Source organism: Catharus ustulatus, chromosome 7, assembly GCF_009819885.2.
Source record: "Catharus ustulatus isolate bCatUst1 chromosome 7, bCatUst1.pri.v2, whole genome shotgun sequence".
NCBI lineage: Eukaryota > Metazoa > Chordata > Aves > Passeriformes > Turdidae > Catharus > Catharus ustulatus.
In genome coordinates this window covers 9,906,398-9,928,837 of record NC_046227.1, presented here as the reverse complement: position 1 = coordinate 9,928,837, position 22,440 = coordinate 9,906,398, and the positions used below count along the sequence as shown (strand labels likewise).

General features: G+C 39.6%; 1 protein-coding gene across 1 annotated transcript in view; it reads left to right on the top strand.

The window, feature by feature from the left end:
- Positions 1–10,016: 10,016 nt before the first annotated feature.
- The window catches only part of HECW2 (HECT, C2 and WW domain containing E3 ubiquitin protein ligase 2), a 149,480-nt gene continuing 137,056 nt past the window's right edge, over positions 10,017–22,440 (top strand). The window contains exon 1 of the mRNA XM_033065441.2: positions 10,017–10,073. The gene's annotated coding sequence lies outside the window, so the exon portion shown is untranslated. The remainder of the gene's footprint in view (positions 10,074–22,440) is intronic.

The window sequence follows — 22,440 nt, the reverse complement described above, 5'->3', positions numbered from 1 at the left end:
ACTGCAAATTATGTTTGCAGGGGTTTTTTTCAGTGAATTGAATAGATGCACTCAAATACATTTTTAATAAACAAGCAAAGAAAAAACCTTACCATCTGTCTATAAAACCAGAATTTAACCACAGTCTCACATGGAATTTAAAATTAAGCTTTTACAATTCAACATAACAGCTTTATGTTTGACTGACTTCATTATTGCCAAATTTTGAGTTAGGATTTTCACTGTAAACAACTTCCTTGTGACATTTATATGGCCTCCAATAATCTGATGGGAAAAAACTAATGACCTAATTCTGTCTGTTGTATTTGTGTTTTAGCCCATTATCAAATGAATGAAATACACAGTCTTAAATTAAAAAGTTACATCTCTTTTTATGCAGCTGTGATATTTTATGTTCCAGATCTTAATATTCTTTCCAATACTCACTTAGATAAAATTCTGACTGGGTTCTTATTTCTCGATTCACTCTTAACACTTTTAAACTTGAAGTCATGGATTTATCTATTGTTCACGAATTTAGTGCTGCACTTGGGTGTGATGAAAATATACTTACCAAGCAGATAGCTGAAAGCAGAAGCCAAGTGTCCAGGGAGCAGAAAAGAGTTAATATTTAGATTTGAAGTCAAAATAACAGCACTGTGCTCTCAAACAGACATTGTCTCATTCCTTTCTCCTTGCTGTCTGTTCCCAAACATGGGATCACCTGTCTGTCATGTTGGACCTTGTGCCCCTTGGACTGCATGGTGAACCCATTCCATTTGCTAGCTTGGCAAGAAACCACACACACTTTTACTGTGTGGGTATTCTGGCTTTTCAGTGGATAGAACATTCTTTGCCAGTTTGGTGGCTGCTAAGCAGATGTAAAGTAAGAAATGAGACTGCTTGAGGAGAATTGATAGGGGTTTGGACCTCACCTTTTTGATGGTAGTGAGATGTTGACTTGGCTGAAGCTGTAACATCAAACTACCATTTTGTAGCTTTTATAGAATTGTTATACATTAACTCTTAAAATCTGAAAATGCAAACTGCCTAAAAAAAACACTAAATTTTCCTCATTTCATTCAAAGATTTCGAAGTGTGAGGTATCGTGTGTGAGTCAATAAAATTGTTCAATTCTAGTCCTCTGGTTCAAAGATTTGAGAAAATAGCAAGTTCTGGACACATTCCAGTTGGGGATTGATAAATCTTTGCTTAATTGAGCGTCAACCATATGGTCCAGCTCAAAGGTCTGAGGAAAAATGTACTGCTGCTGCTTAATTTTTAAGCTTTACATTAGTGTGCTTGCTGTGGAAGAAACAGTATTTCTTTTTCTGCCACTTTTTCTTCATGTGTCAACCTGGCACTGCTCAGAAAGAAATAGCCCGAATACATTAAATAAAAAATACAAGCGTCAGCAAGCTTCTCCAAATCATGTACACTTTGAAGCAAATTAAGAGATTTAACAAATGCACAGTAATGGTGTTCTCCAAAACACATCAAGTTGTAATCATGATGGTTTTTAAATAGTTGCATTACCCGGAGTATTTTGTTTTTCTCATTATGTCATACCCACTTTTGGGGAAATAATGTTACAGCTTTGTGTGAAAGCAGTAGCTTGATGTCTGAATAGCATTCTTTATTCATAGAAATATTATGTGGAGATTATATTTTCTGCAGTAAGATATTCTAGAAGTCCTCTGAATTTATTCAGGCACCTTTAATAATAGTTTAGTGAAGTACCCTAATTGGCCAGCAAGGTTAAGCTAAGTAACCTGTATTGCCTTTTTTTTCCCCTGATACATTCAGCTTTTTGTTAGGAAATTAATTCCACTCATGCTCATTGAGATGCATCAATTTAGAATTAAGTGTGCTATTCAAATCTAATTGGAACAGACCTTGCAGAATTTAGAGCCTTTTTCTTTTCCACTTTTAAAAGGCAGGTGCAAATATCCACCTTACAGAATATTCACCTTGCAGTAATCTGGTCGCGTAATAGCCTAACTCACATGATCAAAAGTTTCCTCCAGTCCCTGCTGTTAAGTAATGGCCTCTTTGTCCCCTGAACCAGAGCCCTTAGAGTGAGATGTATTTTTGCATGTAGAGACTGCACTCTGTAGCTGCAGGATTGTTCTTCATGGAGTACTGAAAGCACTCTCTGGAGTCACGTTTAAAAATCTGTATTTATGATCTGTGCTCCACACTCAGACTCCATTAAATCTGGGAGCTGGTGTTTCATACAGGATTACAGGCAGTGGAGAACAGCTCCTGCAGGCTGTGAGTGCACGATGCTGTCAGTGTGTCCACAGGCAAACCCGCACCCTGGAAATCTGGATATCTGTCGGTGTGGCACACAGGTGGGGTGTTATGTCCATACTTTCAGCCTCTCATCATGTAAACCCAAGTTTCATAATAAACAGTCTGGTATTTGCTGCAGGGATTAGAAAGTGGGTCTTCATTATAAAGGAAGTTTGTAAAGTGGAGTATAAAAGAAGTCTCAAAAGGTGCCTTGTAAAACAACTGTTGTAGTAAAACACAAAACTAAGGCTTACATCTACCAACCAAAACCAGCAGCAGGGTGTTGACGTGGCAAAATTCTTTGTTCTGTGAATTGTACCACGGAATAAGGAAGGCAGTAAACACTTTGGCTGTTATATAAAGCAAAGTAGGCAAAGACACAAATGTAGAACATTTGTGCTGCCTACCTCAACTTAACTTTGTTGCTATAAAAACAAACCCACATTCCTCAGTGAGAGGAACACTTCTATGTGGTTTCTGTACTCCTGAAATGATTGCCATGTGATTCCTGCTCTGAAATTACATCCCAGCCCAAAACCATGCATGGAATTTAAATGGCTGCCTAATACAGTGATGTGAGCTTAGCTGAAAACTGACAGGTATTCCTGATCCAACTATGCCAGGATAAGAGTGTCTCTGATGTGTTCTAACTGCACTCCAGATATCCTAAGCAGTGTGTCATCTGCTTATCAGAACATCTAAAACTGAAAATGCTTGTAGAAATTTGTTTTCTCCATGCTAAAGTTTTTAGAGAATTTCTGCAGCCATACTCCAGACAGGTCCTATTCTATCTATTTTTCCCTATCCTTTGAGGCTGTAATGTTTCAAGGATTCTGTTCTTGGCTCTGCTCTTCCACAGTACCTGCAGGACTTCATACTGGAAACTAAACATGGAGATGACATGAACAAGAGTTCACATTCAGCAGTACTGAGCAGTGTACACCACTTTCCTTTTCTACAGCTAACACAGCCAGACAGAGATTTGGGTACAAAGCTCAGCAGTTGCCTGTGCTGTTCATCAATCTGGGGTTCTTATTTGTGTCTTATTTCTTATACTTTTTTTATTTACTCTGTGAACCCAAGTACTGGTTTGTTGTTGTTCTTCAGTGTGAAAAATACAAATATCATTTACTTCTAATGTTCTTTGCTGCTATCAGTTCTTCTCTGTCATCATACTCTTCTCCTGAGCAATTTGTGAATTTGAATGTGATTTCATGCAATGGTCTTGCTTGTTGATGTTTGGCTTAATTTGAGGTGCACATTCAGATTTGTCCCTTTTCAGTTAAGGAGTTAAGTTTGTATTTGAATTTAGGTGCATGGTTAATCTAAAGAATTTTCATAGGATGTTAGAATGGCCTGGATCAGAAAGGACTTCAGAGATCATCCAGTTCCAACCCCCTCCCATGGACAGAAACACCTTCCACGAGACAAGGTTGCTTAGATTTTGTGGCATATTAATGTGCGTCAATGCAGCTTTAGTTTGGAGCCCTTAATTCTAGGTATTGTTCACATTTCAAGGTGGTCAGGTAGCTTACACTTCATTAAATAAATATAATAACTTGGATATATATTCTTGTGGAATGAATGCTGCCATTATTGCAAACTGATAGTTTACCACTGCTGTTTTTCCATGTGATACCAAGGAAAAAATGCCAGGTGGAAACTAGCATTGAAGTTGTATAACAACTTGCAGTAAGAACAAGGTAAAAATATAAAAATACAAGATCTTCCTTTTGCTTTGAGCCTGAGCAGGGAGCGAGATTGTATTTATGGCTGTTAGAGTTTTGTAGTTATCTTTGTAATTATACTGGATATGGTATGGTGACACTTCTACACAGAAATCTGGCTGAACACTTTCTTTAAAGTCACCATCATTTGTATATTTTGCACACACTGAATGAGTATCTTGTCTCTCTTGATTTGGCAAAGATGTTTGGGAAGGTAAAGTCCTATTAATTTTCACCATTCTGAATCGAACTCTTGGCCAAAATAATAGTTTCAGCATCTGTACTCTAGATGACTCTGTGGATTCTTAAATATAAACTTATAGTCCTTTCATAAATGCAAAAGGATAGAATGTGTAAGAAAGCTGTTGTGGATAGAAATCATGTCAAGTGTCTATTTTGAATGGGACTATAAGAAGGTTTAGCTGGATTAGGCACAGGCAAAAAGCTGCTTTGTTGATTCCTCAGGCTTTCAGAGTGGCTTTATTTTTCTGGCATTAATGTTTATTTGTTCTGTGGCAGGATGAATGTGGCTAAAGTGTTTGACAGTTCTCTCTCAGTTCATGATAAATTGAGTTTCCATTGCTGATCATGGCAATGGTTAGTGAAATGTATATTCATGTTACCCTGTCTGATAAAGAGCATTGAAGCTCAAGCATCTCCTGAAGAGAAGCCTCCATTTACTGTGAGAAGTAAATTATTTCTGCCTGAGCTGCAGGGGCATTTTCAAGCTCTGCTAATTCCACATTCAATCCTATGTAGGATGCAGAAGGAATTAATGTCACTAGGGTAACCTGCTGCTTAGTTGCTAAATAAGTTACTGCTTCCTTCAAATCATTTAAAGGAAATTCATTGGTAGTGTAGCTTGCTCACTTACTAGCTGCTGTATTTGCTTACTGAGTACCATCTACATGATAAGTGTTTCTGGTGTGGGAAACATGAAGATTCCTAGAGAGATAATTTGAAGATTTTAGTCAAATTATTGACTAAATGTGTAATTTGAATAACCAGTGTCTAGAGGTGTAAATGAACATGAAGAGAGGCACGAGGTAAATATTCTGAGATTTGAGTCCTAGTGATAATAGTGATGTGGCAGTTTGCACCACCTGCTCGAGCCTTTTCTGCTCTCCCTTCACTGGTAAAACCAAGAATTGTTCCACTACTGTCAGCACAGATCTTTAAATTCTCTGGGGTTCTGATACAGATTTGTGATCCACTTTTCAGCCTCACTAATGTCTTGATGCCTTCACAGTCTTTGTTGTTTGTCTCATGATGTTGGACTGTTTCCCCACAGACTCTATTTACTTGCCTCAGCAAGAATATCGTGAAGAAACAATGCAGTCATTTTCTTGAGTTATGGAAGATTTCTGATTTTACAAAAGCCTGATCCATTGACATGAACTAGAACCTAGTGCAGGCTTTCTCTGCAGGTCTGACTGACACATTTATAAATCAAATAGCATGATCATGAGAGTGTGTTTTACAAGTGACATTTCAGTATTATTTTTTGATGCAGTGTCTATGGGTCTAATGCTATATTACTTGCCTGAGGGTACAGTTCTAAAATTAAATCTCTGCAAGTACCAACAGAAACTGAGAATTGCTTCTATCATCATGACTTCAATTCCAATTCAGTGATCAGTAACTATTTGGAAGCATTAGATTTCATTTCTGCACCAAATTTCATTTCTGTACTCAAGAACTATTCCAATAATTTCATAAATTGCTATTGGTAGGCTATTGCTTTAATATTGGCAATTAATACAGTTTTCATTAAAGGTTTAAATGTTTCTAAATCAAAACTCAGCCATGTGTTTCATGTATTAATATTCCTCTAAGTCCAAGACCAGAAGACCAACTCAGGTAAGTGCTCAAAGATATTCATGGGAGTTTTGCCAGACTGGGAACTGCAGATTTGAGTTGTAACCAGATTAGCCCAGATGGCCTGGTGCAGTAGGTTCCTTCCCTGTATTCCAGAGAAGTGGAGAGCTCCTGTGGAGCCCCTCGAGTCTCTGGCTGGATGAATGCCTGCCCTGGCACTGACAGTACCAGATGGCAACAGCTCCTGAGGGCCCATGGACCAGCTGCAGGTGATGGGAGCAGCAAACCCCAGGAATGCTTTCCCTGCTGTGCTCTCCCCTCCCTCTGCTCAGATTGCAGGGTTGTGTGGCCTCCCATGGGCTGGACAACTCCACAGTCACTCAGGGACTCTTTTGTATCACAAAAAACCTGCTGGGGAGCTGCAGATGGTTTTCACTCTCATTGAGTCTTTTGTGCAGCACAAAAGAGGTGGGACAGGTCAGGGAATATGTCCTGCAGATTTTGGCACCTAGGGTGATTCCTTCAATTAATACTTTACCTGCTGAACACTAATCTGTCCAGAAATTTTTTGAAAGATTGCATTTCCATCTCCCATGAATGTTGTGGTTCATCCTTTGAGCCTTTTCATGATTGGCTTTTTAATAGCCATGGCAAAGAAGGTCTTATTTTGGACATTCAGCTTGGCCCATTGCATTGTAAAGGACTGATTAGCTGAGAAAATATGAAATCTTTGTGTATTATAGAAGAGGGTTCTTGTCTTTTAACACTTCTTGCAGTGGTATAGGGAAGTTACCCCCTCAAAGGGTGTGTTCTTCATAGCCTGCTGCTGATCCCATGGTGCTAAATGGTGACCTTCAGTAATGATTCATCAAGTCCTTTTTCTTTCTTCTGAATGGTAAAGAAATGTAAAAGAAAACAGATGGGAAACACTGGAATATTTTTTTATTTTCTTAATACATGGCTTGCCAGAAAGTTCTATTTTGGGTTTTCTGTACTTGTTTCCTTAGTATTTGTGTGGAAAGTAATTAAGTGTGCCAAGCAAAATATAGATTTCTTTTTAATATTAATGTCTTATGAATTATATTAACTATATGTCCTCTTTCCTTAAATTTTCAATTTCTAAAGCTAGAGCAGCTGAGAATTTTGCAAGGGGTGCATCCTTATGTCAGTATGTCATAGCTTCCTGTCATATACAGGATTTTAAGGACATTAATTAGAAATTTTGGATGTCTAATTTATTATTCTAGATTTCTATAGTCATGAGTTTTTTGCGTTTTCATATCGAAATAATTTTTGAGGATGACCAAAATTGTTTTTTCTCCAGTGAAACTTTTACCAAGAACATAACAAAACATTTTTGGAAACTTTTGCATTCTAGTACTACTTCCACTATATTTGTCCTAATCTCCAGGTGAGAGAGGAATTATAATTTTTCCAACTTTCACCCAATAGTAGCTTTGCCTCAAATGCAATGCAACTTAACTTTGAAAAGACATTTGTCAGTCTAGAAAAGTATTGCTGTGTGTTGTGCACTGCCCATCTCTGTTACAGAATGTTTGAAAAGGCAGTAAGAGTTTCTGGTTTTTATATGAACTTTTTGGCAAAGGAGTGATAAGAAGGAATCGGGGAGGGCTGGATGAGAGCAATAGAGTTGGAAAGAGGAGAAAAGACATGTCTGCTCCAGCAAAGCAGGCTGCTTTTCTGTGGGTGTGAGTCTGTTGAAGGTAAACTACCCATTGCCTCAGTAACTCTGAGAAGTTACCATCTTGCTTGCTAGCACAGTGTGTGAGCACCCATGAAGACTGAAGGAGCAATTCCTCTATGGAATGTGTTTATTTTCTAGTGTGCACCCTGCTCTATTGAGGTGCAGCCAGAGTTCCATCTGAGGAAAACAGGAAACTAACTCACACCAAAGATGTGGGAGCTGTTAGTAAAGGACTGATTTCAATGCACGCTTTCCTGACGTATTCACATTATGTAGCAACACGTATAATGTGAATATGTCAGGAAAGTGTGCATAGAAATCAACAGCTTTGTAACCACTGGAAAGCAGTAGTGCTGAATTCCTACAAATACATTGGATTTTACTATTGTGATCGCCACCATTTATGTTTCGGGGAGTCAGGAGGATTCATATGAGCAAATGTTTTTGCTTAGTGGACAAGAGCATTTTCAGTATCCATTTTGAGAGAAACATGAAAATCCAATGCATTGGATTTCTGTACTTTTTAATTTGACAGATGTAAAGTCTTAACTTATGGGAAGTCCTCACTCGTGTTATACAGTCAAAGGGCTTTAACAGCTTGCAAATCCAGTGAGAATAATTCATTAGCTGAAGGTTTTCATCTTCTGGGTTTCTCGTCTTAGCATCAAAAAAAGTCATGATAACCAAAAACAAAGCACAAATAATCATAAATGTTATGAAATTCTTGGCACTGTTCATCTTTTTTTTTTTTTTTTTTTTTTTTTTCTTTCTATTTTCATCTTGCTTCAGAAAGTAAAAGAAGTGTTACGTTACTGGAGCCAAGCCAAAGTACTGCTGAAAATGTGTCTACAGTGTCCAAATAAACACTAACTTATATATGATCATCCAAATCTATCCTTTAATGTAAATCCAGTCATTGATTGCAATTGCACATCACAGTAGTACACTCCTCAGTATAAGGAATCAGGGGAAATTTGTATTGGACCAATCAGTTGCACACTGATCATTTACACATTAAGCATGCTTTAACTACTTTGGACCAATGTGCCAAAAACTGTGCAAGTCAAAAAAAAGAAACAAACCAAAGTTTTAAAGCTTCAGGTAGGTGGAAGAGTGTCAATGACTTTTATAGCTTGACCTACTTTGGAATACAGCTGCATACACTCGTATCTGGAGCAGTTCCTCTAGTACAGAAGGACTGAAGAGCAAATGCCTTCCTTCTACTGAAGCCCAAGCCCGCAGTGCTGTGGGCTTCAGTACAGAAAGGACTGGAACCCAGGGTTTCAAGAATGTACTATATTTACTTTTTATTTTGACATGCATTAATTTAATATACTTGCCATCTGGTTATTTGGAAGAAGCTATGTCTACAGAAACCCGTGTAGTATCCCATATATTGTCATATATATCTGTTAGAAAACAGATGTGGAATACAAAGTAGCAATGACTGATGTGCTCCTTGGTTGTAGGAAGATTTTATCTTAATATAATTTAGAAGACAAAGCATGAGGTGTTGCCTCATAATAACAACCATAACCTTGATAGTGTAAGAATATGTCCATTTTTTCCTGTTACTGACATGACCGTGTTTCTGTTGATACACTGTAATTCTGCAGTGTATCACGTCTCTTCCTCTAGGTTACTATGTGTTTTGTACATACTAATACATTTTAAGTTTTCATTTCATTCGTGCGGGTTTTTTTGTAACCACATTTTCCTATGAAAATAATCCTGAATTCGTTGTGATGGACAAAGCAGAAGTGAAATTGCCGAAGAAGTAGGGAACGTAGGCACCGAAGTGCTTTGAAGCAGACGGGTAATCGGCGCTGAGGGGACGGGGAGGCTGGCTCATGCTCACGGCTGATGACACCGATAGCCGTCAGTGCAGATAACACTGCGTGACTTAAAAAAATCCCGGCGTTTCAAAGCACCACCTCAGTGGCGCTTGCTCGGCAATAGCGGTAACAATGTAGAAGCCGCAGGAGCATTTCCCCCGCTCCGCACGGGGCTCGCCGCTCACCCGCCCGCCCCATTTGCTCATTCCTGGGGTGCGCACCGGGGCTCTCCGGGCGGACCCGGCAGCGGGCCGGGCTCTCCTGCACCGCGCCGGGCGCTGCACCCGGGGCCTGGGCGGCATCCCCTGCGCCGGCGGGGCGGCCGCATCCCCCTGCCTTGCGGGCGGCTTTGTTACCGGCTGCCCGCCCCCGGCGCCGCCCAGGCCCGCGGGGCTGCGGCCCCGGCCCGGCCGCCCCCACCCACGGCCGTGCCCGATCGCGGGGAAGATGCCGGCGCGGAGGCGGGGGCTGGCGGAGGGGCGGGGGGCGCGGCCCCGCCGCTGAGACGGCGCGGGGGCGGAGGGCGGCGCGGGCGCCCCTGCGCGGGAGGCGCTGGCCCCGCCGTGGGCGCGGAGGGGCCGCCGCCACCGGCGGGAGCCGCGTGCCGCAAGGACGGGGTGACTCCGGCCGCCGCCCGGCTCCGCAGCGGCAGCGGGAGCCGCCCTCGCCCGGAGCCCGCCGCGGGCGCGGAGCCGCAGTGCGCGCCTCGGCCAGGTGAGTGGGCGCCGGTGCCCGCGGAGCCCCCGCGGGGCCGGGGACGCGGCGGGGCCGGCGCGGGGCTCTCGGCGGGCGGCGGTGGGGCCGCGGCACCCCCGGGGCTCCTCTCCTCGCCCCAGCGCCCGCCGCGGCGGCCCCGGCATGCGGGAGGCTCGGGCGCCGCGCTGCCGCGGAGCCCCGCAGGGTTCGACTCGGCGCAATTTAAATCGGTTTTGGGCCATTACATTATAACTGGTTTCCTGCCCGGAGAAGGCGTTCAGCACTTTGTGTACCGCGTTTATTTCCTCCGGGCTGTCCCCCTTCGCCGTTTAGTGTATTTGTTTATTTATGTATGAGGCTGTTCTCCAGATTCTGTATAGCACTGTCCGTGATGGGGATGAAGGATCACCGCAGTTTTCAAGCGTGTTGTTTTCAAAACAGGGGGACTTAATGTGTGTTTCTATTCCTCTATGCACGAAATAGAAATAACGGCTGAGTACAGTATGTGTGTGGGAAAAATAGGTTTATATTCGTGTCCTCACTGTTCTGTGGATTGTTTGTTGGTGTGGAGATCTTGTTCTTTCCTTAGTGTGTTTTTGGTTTTTTTCTCTTAACCTTTTCAGTGCACAACACTACAGACCAGGGTATTTGAGAGAAATAAAATTCCCTTTTGGCCTGTATGATGCCAAAATAAAAGAGCGTGGTACATGTAGTCGGTAATAGAGTTACATAATTTATTATCGCTTATTTTGTTCCTGGATATATGTCAGGAACACGGAGAGAGTATTTATAACGTTTTATTTTCCCCTTCCTTTTCTGGAGTGCTGTATGACAGAGTCTTTGCACTACACTACATTGCACTAGAATATTTGCAAGAGATTCGGCCCTGAATCACTCCTGTACCCCAAATACCATCAGGGGCCTTACCTTGCTTCACTTTGTTGATGTCCAGGGCTGCTCCCTGTATGTTCCAAAATTTCTTTCGTAGATTTCTTTTTCCTGCCCCAACAGTTATATTATTTTCTTACTTTTGTAAAAAAGTAAGTCAAGCCTTTATAAATATTTCAGTCACAGTTATTCATGCTGCAAAGGTACAGAAGAAAATCTGTGTCATGGACAAATTAATAAACCTTCTTCCTATATGCAGGTGGGCTGTTTGCTCACATATTAGACTTCGTTGGAAAAAATATCTCTATAAGATGATAATGTATGGTTGCAGCATCATGCCATAAGGCATGATGTAATTATTAGCATATGAAAGGAACAAGCCTAATGGTGCCTTTCAATCAGCTGCTGTTCAGGCTCTGTGTTTCCAAAAATGTGGTGGTTGCTTTTGTGTCAGCTGGAGCTACCACAGTGGATGTTAGATGTTAACCCACGTGTATCTGTCCTTCTGTCCTTACTTATATCACCTTAAAATGGGCTCTGAGATTCCATGGAGCTCATATGGTTGACTGGAAACCACTTTTAAACTTCTACTTGGTAGTAGTTTAACTTGACAGAATTGTAGTTGAAAAGCCTCCCTTCTGTCCATCTGTCTTTTTAAAAACAGCCTTCTGGTGATGCCAGAGCAAAGCCCTGGTGTGTTAGCACTGTGGATTTAGTTTGGCTTGGAGCAGTTGCCAGCCTCTGCAAGGACCCTCTGTCTTCCTTTAAGACCTATTGCTTTCTTGCTATTTGTTTTTAGAGTGAATTTAGCTAATGGGCATTTCTATTTGTTTTACACTTTCAGTGTTTTTTTCAGTCCGGGTAGAATGCACTGTGTTGTGCACTTTAAGAAACTCTATGATAGTACAGTGGCTGCCAGCCAGAAACAATATACTGGTTTGTCAGATTTCCTGAGAAGAAATTGAATGAATTTTGTGTTTTCCCCATTTATAAGATTAAGTAGTAATGCCTAATGGAAAAGAAATTAACTTTTTCTTTTATGTGCCAACATGCTTTAAACTGCAGCTAAAGCTTCAACATGCTGCAAAATAAGGGGGATTTCTATGTATAAGACTCAATCTGCAGATTAAATTCTTGAATAATTGCGTGTAATTCCTCTTCCTTTTTTTCCTTTTTAATTTAACTCAGTATTTTGTTTGTTCAGTCAGACAGTGGCAGAATGCTTAGGATATTGCATTTACTCCATTGGCTAATGAAACACCTGTTCGGGTACTGTTACTGAATATTTAAAAATTATATGTAAATAATGTGCTTGAAATTCAGTTGCATGTTCAAAATCCTTGACTTGAGACTTGAGACTATCCAAAATACTGCCTTCATAGCATGGAGTGCTCTGAGTGGCTGAGCCTAATTTTGTTTGGTCCTGCTGTCATTATGCACAGGCATAACCTTTATCTTCACGTTGTCCCTTGCTGGTCAGAGGGGAAGAGGCTGGAGTGTAGCTACCACCAGAAGGAAGTGTATTAATTTCATTGCCAACAGATGGAAGAGAATTCACTGTTTCATGTAGAAGTTCTCTAACGTAATAGGAAAGGAGATGTACTCTTGCAACCTTGGGAGCACGTTTTGGCGCTTTGAAGCTACTTGGTGCTATGTGAGGTGTTTCTCATATCAGGGCACTTTGGCAATTGAGAGTGACATGAGCTATTATTTTAGTGTCTTGAGTTTAGTACCTGAGAAAAGTTCCTTGTAATTTCCATTGAAATTGAAGTAAACTGTGTGGTTTATATAGACAATGATACAGGGCATCGGCGATGTGCCTCCACAACAAACTTGTTGGTGGTCTGTTGGAATATCAGTGAGGAAAGGCTGGAAACACCCGTATCTCTGGCAGTAGGATAGAAAATGGTGATAGAGCTTTGTGTAGCATGGATGTGTGTTACAAGGACACATCTTTGTGGGAAGTAGGATATGATACTAAAATACTGTAGTACTTAGAGAAGAGTTCAAGTAGCGCTTTTTGGTTTTCTATTTTTTACAGAAACATAAACATCAGTGCTTGAAACGTGTCCTTTCTTAAAATTGGTTGCATACTTGAAGAAAGCACAGCAGTTGCATACTCTCTTGAGTAGTTGTAGTTAAGTGACTGCAGTTGGATTGTGAATTCTCATTGGAAGTGCAAGCACTAACTGTTGGTTGGAGATGGTTGCTCACATCACAAGTGGATGTGTTCCAGTCATCTCTTCCAACACCCAGGAATTCTGTTACTTCTTTTGCTAATAAAGGTGGTGTTGGGTTTCCAAGTTCTGCTGACAGGATGAATGTGTTTGGCTTTTGAAGCAAGTGGGTAGTCACAGCCTTCATCTTGCTCTGTGCTACCAGTGGAGAGCTGTTTCTTCACACCATACCTGGTAGTACTGGGGAGAAAAGGACAAGTGAGCCAGGCTAAATCTGGCTTGGATGTAGCCATTGGATTGTGCCACTATTTTGAGTTTTGTTACATTTGCACAGTTTTGTGTTACAACTTTGGGGAGGATTAGAATGCTGATACCAGTTTTTTAATGAAAAATTTCACTTATATTTCATAATTTGTTTCATAAATTTGCCATAAAGTAAGCAGTTTTGAAAAAAAATAGACAATGTTTGAAAGAAAGAGAGGTTTGAAAGAGGATCTTTTCTTTGAACTGTAGTTATCAATGTTTCTGCGTGGCAGCTAGTGTGTGCAAAGCACACACATAATGGAAATGAATTTGGAATTGAAGTGTGAGTCTATCATTAGACCAAAAAGACCCAACTAGTGCAGTCAAACCAAACCTAACAGCTCAAATGGTGCATTATTTGTACTTTAGCACTAAGGAAATATCCCAAAGTGGATGATTAATGGGTCATCTGGATTGTTTGCTTTTGGGGGGTTAAGGAGTCATTGTGGTGTAATTAATGTTTGGGGCTTTTTTTTGTGGTATTAGCACTGATAATGAAAAACATGTTGAAAATAAAGATTAGGATGTTGAAATAAAATTAAAAATAACTGTTGTGGAGCTGGTGCTTCTTGATGTTGCATCATGAGATCAGCAGACAAACAGGGGAGTTGTTCATCCAGTGTTTTGGTTCAGATTTCTCAAAGTCTGTGCCTCCATTCATTTGTGAAGCTGTATATACACACATATAATTTGACTTGTGGACTTTCAGTCATAAAAACTTTGATAGCATTGTCAATATCCCTCTACGCCTTGTATTGACCACCAGAGAAAGATATTGGGTAACAAAAATTAACATTTTGACAAGAAGCCCACCTAAATATTGCATGGAGAACATTCAAATGTGTTTTGTTAAGTGCTGTGGTGGCCGGGATCCATTGGCTAGGATCCACTTGAAAAATCAGATTAAAAGTTTTGTGCTTGACAAATCCAATGTCGTTAGTTTAAAAATTCCCTGAAGGCTAGTATTGTAATTAGATGAGCCTGAAGCATACAGCAGTAAATTTCATTTTCTTCCAGGAATGACCAGCAACATCTTTAAAAAAAGAAAACATTGACTGATCCTTGTCAGATAGAGTAGCCACAGTAGGAAAAAAGTTTTCCAGGAATAAATGTGACAGCTGAAGCTGCAGCACCTCGCGGTGAGTGGAGTGGATCAGCCTGGTGAGAAGCGGTGTGGTCTGTAAGGATCCTGCTGAAAAATGCTCTGAAGTGATAATTCACTAGGTGCCTCATAGCAAGGGCATCTATTACATGCTGAGCAAAATAGTGTTAAAAAAATCACAAAACCAACAACTCCCTTTGGATCCTGATTGTCACAGAAGTCCATCATTGAGTGATTCCTTAACCTTGCTCTCACAAGAGCATGTGAGCTTCACAGTGCTAGGCTTCAGCGTTCCAGCTTCAGAGGTACTTGTTCAGTGGTGTGTTTCCTTTATTTAAGAGGCTTTTTAAAAGGCCAGTCTGCTTGGGTGATCATCTTATTCTCCTTCGTGATTACTGATTTGAGTCTGTTTTGAGATGGTAGTTTGAAAAAAGAAATTGTTCCTACTAGAAATAAGGAGTGGAGTTTGTAGTTGTCTCATCTCTAAAATGTAGCTATAACTACATAAACCTGTATTTTATGTTTCTTGCTTCACTGCTCTAATAAAAATGTCTACATTGTCTTCACCAACATAAATATCACAGTCCTCGAAATAATTTCCTAAATATTTATATTGTAAAGAAAAGTATATTTATATTGTAAAGAAAAATAAGAAAAACACAACTGTTGTGCTCTCTGAGTCTTGCAGACCTTCCCCTGGGGAAGGTAAGGTAAGGCTGGGCTGTACCTGCTGAACCTGAGTGCTGCCATAGGGTTGTGGCACTGTCCAGGTGTCAGAGTCTTCCTGGTCTGCCTAGGTCAGCAGCCCTAACAGAGCGCTGCTAAGGGAAAGCCATGGGCTAAGGACTGTCCCAAAATGGATTAGGGACAAGACAGGCCTGTTCCATGAGACAAGAGTATTTAGCATGTGCTCTCTCCTGCATGGCTTCAGCATCTGGCCTGTTCTCATACAGGTACAGGTGTAGCCATAGAGAGGCTGCTGCATGTGAGTGGCTAAGAAAAAACTCCAATTGAGTGCTCTTTATCTAGAGAAAAACAAGAGGCCACTGTCACTTAGGAGAAAGCAGCACTTAGTTTAGTGCATATTGTTGTTTCATATCTGTGTGTCTGGATAAAAAATAAATACATACACATAGTTTCATATAACAGTCCTCTTTTTATGTTTTGAATAATGCCACATTGAGCAATGTCCAGCCCTTCCCAAAATGCTGTTAGGTTCTTGTAAGTGTGTGTAGCCAAGTATCATAATTGGAGTAACTGTCACAGTTTGTTATTGCCTTACATGGTGTTTTTGTGTCAAATATTCTCCTAATAATCTCTGCATGTGTAGATATGACATCACTTCTCTGTTTCATTTCCTAAAATGTGTTTTGACTTCCTTGGTGTGAAATAACTTTCAGCAATATACAACTTCGACCTAGCTCAACTTTTATAAACAAGTCCTATTAACTTGAGTGTGTGCTGTGAACTTGCTCTGAGCTTGGGTAATATGTTTTATGTTGGGCTGTTGACAGGCTGATATTTTTCATTTTGAAGCTGTAGGTTAGTGCAGAAAGCCACTGCAAACACCATGGCCCTGCTGCTCAGCAGATGTGAATTGTCACACTCCTTAATGTTCCACAGAAGTCCTGATCTTTCCCACTTCTTGCCTTAGTTTTGGTGTCATATATTTAGTTGCTTCAGAGAGAGGTTTTAGGGGGTTTTTAATCCCTTTAGGCATTGTGTAAAACATACTTTAAATATTGCAAATTATAGAAGGCTGCTTTTTAGAGAGTTGATTCATGGGTACATTTATATTAAAGAGATAAATAAAGTCAGACTTCATACTCATCAGTTTAAAGTGTTATCTTTATTTTAATTAATTGAGTTTGAGTGTTTTTTATTTACTTTGAATATTGGGTTTAATTTTGCCTGGTAGTTTTAAGAATACTCATTTCCAGTGAGATCTTGTGTCTTAAAACTGACTGTTTTAGAATAAATCTTTGCTTTTATATTGTTTCATTTCCTCTTAATACTGATGTTGATACTGACTGTGTGGAAAGCCATAGGCTTAAGTAATGGGTTTCTGCTTGAGGTAAGTCACTAGGTAAAAGGCTTTGGCTTAGTTACACTACAAATAAGTCTGGTTTTGATTTATGTTGAGCTTAAGATATGCTTGCCCCATTTTGACAGGGTAAATCACTAAGTGCAACAATTAACTGCCAAGGCTTTAAGAACATGAAGTCGGGAGGTTTTGAAACCTTAGTTATGCTTATCTAGGTTTTAAAGAGTTTGAAATATTATAAATAAAGAAGTGTGTTCAACACCTCTTGGCATAAACTTCATCAATTGTCAGCTGTACAAAGGATGTATGAAGTCAATATGAGGAGGACTAATGCATATTTTTAATGGGAGAACTGCCATGGATTGGCTTGAAAGAAGCTTTTTTGTAATACTCCATTGATCATTCCTATACTGCTGGTTTTTTTTTTTTTTTAAGTTGCACAGTTCACTTTGAATCTATTCATAGAAGAAAATATAAGTCTCAGGTCTTACATACATCACTGCATCTTCTTTCCATGGAGTTGTTATTGTCACCATAAAAGTGCTTTTCTTTCTGGTACTTTGATAAAAATTCACCCAAACAAATGGGAAACTGTGGTGATGGAGCAAAGCACAAACAGTGATGAACTCTCAGTTACTCATTCTGGAAAAACAGAAATACTTCTCATGAAATCCTTCTTTAGTGTGACTTCAGGGGTACTTTTTGCTCTAATATGTGGAAATTTTCTAATAGATTAATGTGATTTTTAAATTAATTTCATCTCTTTATTAATGCCTAAGACGGTTTGGGCTATCTGTATATTAAAGAAAGACTCTTATCTGAAATATGCATTGATTAACCACATGTGAAATGTGTGTTGACTTAGTGTTTTAGCTGGTTGTGTGTCATTTGGAAAACAAAAAGCAGGATCGAAAGAGCAAAGGATTTAGCTTTCTACAGGATATGCCTCATGACTTGTGGCTGTAAGTCAGCTGCAAGCAAACTTTATTTGTCAAATAATTATTTTGATCTTAATTTGCAACCCCAACATAAATTAATACTTACTCATGTAAGTAACCCCATGAAAAATCAACATTGGGATCATTCCTTGTTAGCACAGAGCAGGTTGTGAAGCCTCTCCCTGCCCCTGCAGTCTGGACAATAGCAGGGCTGGGATAATTAGGATCCATGGAGCATCACAGCAGAATCTGCTTGTGTGCCTTCCTGCAGCTGAGGATGGCTTATCCTTTTGATCCTCGTCTATCCAAAATATGTTTGGAATGTAAATCTCATTTGTTACCTCTTGGGAAACCAGCAATGAAATCTTTTGCTGTCAGACTGACGACCTAAGACTGGTGTGGATTGTTGAAGGCTAGAAGTTGTCTTTTGAGGGAGGAGAAATTAAGGGAAGTTTTGCATCCTTTGGATAAAAAATGAGTCTTCTCAACTGAATTCTGTGCTTAATGATTTGGATAAGGGGAAGTGGTCTTGTGTGTAATAATATGGTGATTGTTTTTCTTACTGTTTTAAGACTTTGCTGAGGTTTACTGAAAAAGGAGATGCTTGTATGCCTGGTTCCAGCTAATCCAGATGGATATAATGCTTAATGGGCTACTGTGATTTACACTTCTTAGATCAGGCCAAATACAGCTTAAATTGTTAAGTGGATTAACAGGATGTAATCTGCTTTGATTGGTGTATCTGATCAGTTTTCCCTCATTCTGTGCAATGTACTAAGCAACTAGTTGAAAAATTTAGTGAAATGTAGTTTGCTGCAGAAAACCAGCAGAAGTATTGTATGATACATTCACATTGCCTGTATATGGGGAGAAAGTTTTCTCCTATGAATAGTCAACTTTCTAAGTTACTCATTGGGTATCTGTGTTACTGCATATGCTCTCTGACCTTTGTAAAATGTTAGATAGATTTGAGTGAAGACATTTTATGTCATTAAAATGTAAATATATGTAATAATATTTTGTGGGTACTTAAAGGTTCAATTCTTCTTGTCCTTACGCACCTGAAATTAAAAACAGTCCATGTGTGATCTCTTAGACCATGAATGTTCCAAGATGTAGTTAGGTGCTATAGCCATATTTTCATCTGCAGGTGGTATTTCACTTATCTATAGTTTGTAATATTTCTAGCATGGCTAAAAATCTGAGGCAAACAGAGTATTTTACATTGACCAGGAACTGAATTTTAAATTCTTAACTGATTGAAGTTTTTATCCATTATTTACAAAAATGGAAAATTACCAAGGAATAAAGAGCTAGAAGTGTTTATAGCACTGTTCCTCCTGGACTGTACAGGAAATTTTTTTGTATGGGCTTTTATAGTGGAAAGATTGAGTTGGACTGTGAACTGTCCCATGGGTGTGTGGATCTGGCACAATGCAGTTAGCAAAGTCCAGGATTAATGCTCGAAGAACTGGGGATAAAATGCCCTTTCTTGTAAGGATTCAGCTGTAGAACAGTCCTCCAGATCAGATCAGTGAAGTCTGAATTCCTGCAAATGCTTCCAGATTTTGAGTTTTGAGGAAGCCCTTTCGTGACAAGTGATGTCTCAATGTGAAAAGCTTCCTCTTGCTGCCCTTGTCATAGAATCACAGAATATTTTGGTGCTAGAATGGAACTAGACCATCTAGTCCAAACCCACAAATTCATCTCACTTTCAAAAAGCATGAACAGTGGTTTTGCTCCCTAAATGTGGCAACCTCCATTAAACCTGTTTAGAAATTCATTATTGCTTTTGATTTACAAATACTGTAATATTGGTCTTGGGGATGGCATAAAACCCAAACCCAGCATACATCTCCCTGCCTGTTGAAACTTAGGGTAGGAATGTAATGGATCCCCAGAAAATCAAGCTTCCTAAGTATCATAACTTCCTAGAAATACTGTTCTATAAAGAGTTATGCCTGGCTTACCCTCCAATTTTTGAGTGATAGTTCAACCGTTATGGAACTGATTATTTTAAATTCAACTTCCTTATTGTAAGAGTCCAAGTGATTTTATGTAATATTACATTGTGAGGTTCTTTTCCTCCTGATTATCACTGATGTGTGTTTAAGGTGGTATTTTAATTGGAAACCCACAGAACTTTAATCAATTTAGCCATAGAACAGGAGCAATTAGTGTTTTAAGACTATGTGTTCTGAAATGTCATGTATCCATTATCTTTAAATTATTCTTTTGATTACTTTCTTTGAAGTTTTCCTATCTTATCATCTTATATGTCCCAAAGTGCTTTCTCTTCTGATTTCCTTCCTCTGCCACTCTCTCTCTCTGTTTTGTCTTCAGGCATCTCTGCAATTATCTCGTCATTCTCATCCCTCCTCAGACCTCCAGTAATTTTGGATTTCTGCAGTTCTCCGCATACACATTCATACTTGTGGCTTTTGTCATCCCTTTCTTGTCCTTTTTGGTTTAGTAAGGATGGCAGCCTGGAGAGTGAAGTTTTGATTACCCTTGCATAGGGTAATAGAAAAAATATCCCCCATTCATTAGAAAGAAATATTGTAGTTGCTGGGGTCACCTCTGAAGACAGCCATGCTGGCCAGCCATGGGACTGTCAAAATGTGAATTAAAATGAGGGTTGTGTTCACAAAACTAGGGACATGATTAGAATTCAGCTCCTTCTCCCTTTTTCCTGGTCTGTAGCAGATGCTTTGGGTCACCTTTTTTATCAGCTGCTGGGCTCTGCTGGTGCAGTACCATTTTTTAAAGTTACTGCATCTGAGACACTGAAAGTCCTTGATGTCAGATTTTCTCCTGTGTGTCAGGAAAGGGTGGCACATGGGAGCTTTTACTTTCACCTCCAGCAGCTTCTGTGCATTGGCAATGAGGGGGAACATTCACTTGAGCTTTTTTACCTCTCTTCCTTGATGGAAGAGTGGGATGCTGCTTTCCAAAACAAGCAAATGGAGCAAGGACTTATCAGAATCAATCTGCAAATTCATTTGCTTCAGCTGTGCTTATGGCTTTTTTTAGAAATTGGTGTGAGTTTTAGTGTTTTTTAATAGATCCTAGCCATAAAAGATTAAGGTTAGTACCAGGACTTTTTTTAGTCTCTTCAAAAAATTAAAAATATAGTGGTATGCCCACACACAGAATACTAATTTTAGTTAAGATTTTTTTAGCAAAATCATGAAATTGTTAGAGCCATTTCTGAGCTGAGAACACATTTGTAAAATTTTTAAAATATTTTCTTCGTATGGTAATTATAAGCATGAGTCTAGAGTGGTCCACAATGCTTTATTAGGTTTTGATAAGTAATTTTATCAGAAGCCAGGGGTGTAAGTAATAAGCAAATGTAAGTGGTTTATATGTACTTTAGGTAGATATAAATGTTGCAGAAATAGAAACACCACTAACGTGCAGCAGCTGCGGTACCTGAATAATGAAAACCCTTATTGGTTTCTTTTGGGAGACTAATACCTTAATTGCATCTTCCTTTTGAGCTCCTTGACACAACTAATTTGTTTGAATTTCTGGACAAAATAATTTCTTATGTGGCACTTAAGATGTCCAGAAACCTTTTGTATTCCCTTTTGTTTCGTTAGCTTTGAATGTCATGGTTAGTATCAACTCTTAGAGACCCTGTACAGTCTAACTTCAGTGTCATAACTGATCTCACTGAAATGTGTTCGTGTCTCAAATTCTGCATTTTGATGCTTTTGGCTTTCCTATCTAATATTCTTGTTGGAATCAGCTGCTTACAGCAGAGAATTTAGAAAGCAGCTGTACAAAGATTTCCAGTCATTAACTTGTATCAGTGTTCTCTGTTCCTCTGGTGTTCCCCAGTTCACGTGTTACACTTGGACTGTGGTTGTATCATCTGAGGCACTGAATTATAGGCCATGCTCTTGACTTACTGTTGTTCTTGATGGAAATTTAGCACTGGGTAATGCTTAAAGTTGAGTTGCAAAATAACATACCATGTATATAATTCATACCAAGAAGATCAGTTAGTAAATTTAGAATAGCCTTTCCTTTGGGAATCTGTGGAGGCAAACAAGCGGTTTCAGGGGAGATGAAGCATTTCTGCAAAATCACAGTTTCATTGTAGACACTCGGTATAGCCTGGTGCTTAGCACTGGGTTGCTCTGCAGTTATACTTGGTAGCCAATTAACAGCTTTGCACTGCGAGATAGAAAAGTAGAAGGGATGGCAAGAAGAGAATTTTGAAAATGTGGTTTAACAAAATGGATTGGATCATGAAGATTAAAGAATAGCACAAGAATATGTTTGGCTTATTGAAAAGGGGAGCAATTTAAGCAAGATTAATTTGTTGCCAGCCTTAACAAATCCGTACATTTTCATTTGTTCTCATTAGAAGCCTGGAGTATAAGCTGACTTACTGTTTAACTACTTAGGAAGTGGAAACTGCAATTATTTTGGTCAGTGGATGAAAGATTTGTCAGCTTTTCATGTTCAAAAGGAGCCTCTGAGATAAGTATCTTAAAACTCTTAAAGTCAGAACATTGAAGGCAATATATGTAATATTTTATAATTACTGTATTTCCAGTTGTGACTCTTTCCTTGTTCTTCTCTGAGCAGTTTTGAGAGGATAATTAAATAGCCTGATGTTTTGAAAAATTCTAAGGAAGATGAGTAACAGCTCACATGTAGCAGACACCCATGATGTTTTTTCTATTATCATGCAGTGGCCCTACTCTCCCTAGGGCTACAGGAATGTATTAAACTTTTCCTAACGGCTGTGTTCAGTGCTAGTCATTACAAAAGTGAGAGAAAGGACTTGGCCTTGGGGAGGGGGGAAAGATGAGGCAGAACTTGACTGGAAATAATGTAACTATTGGTTCCCCAAAGCTACCTTTAAAAACAAACCCAAATTGTTCGCTGTTGCAGTGAGAAGCTTTTAGTCTGTCTA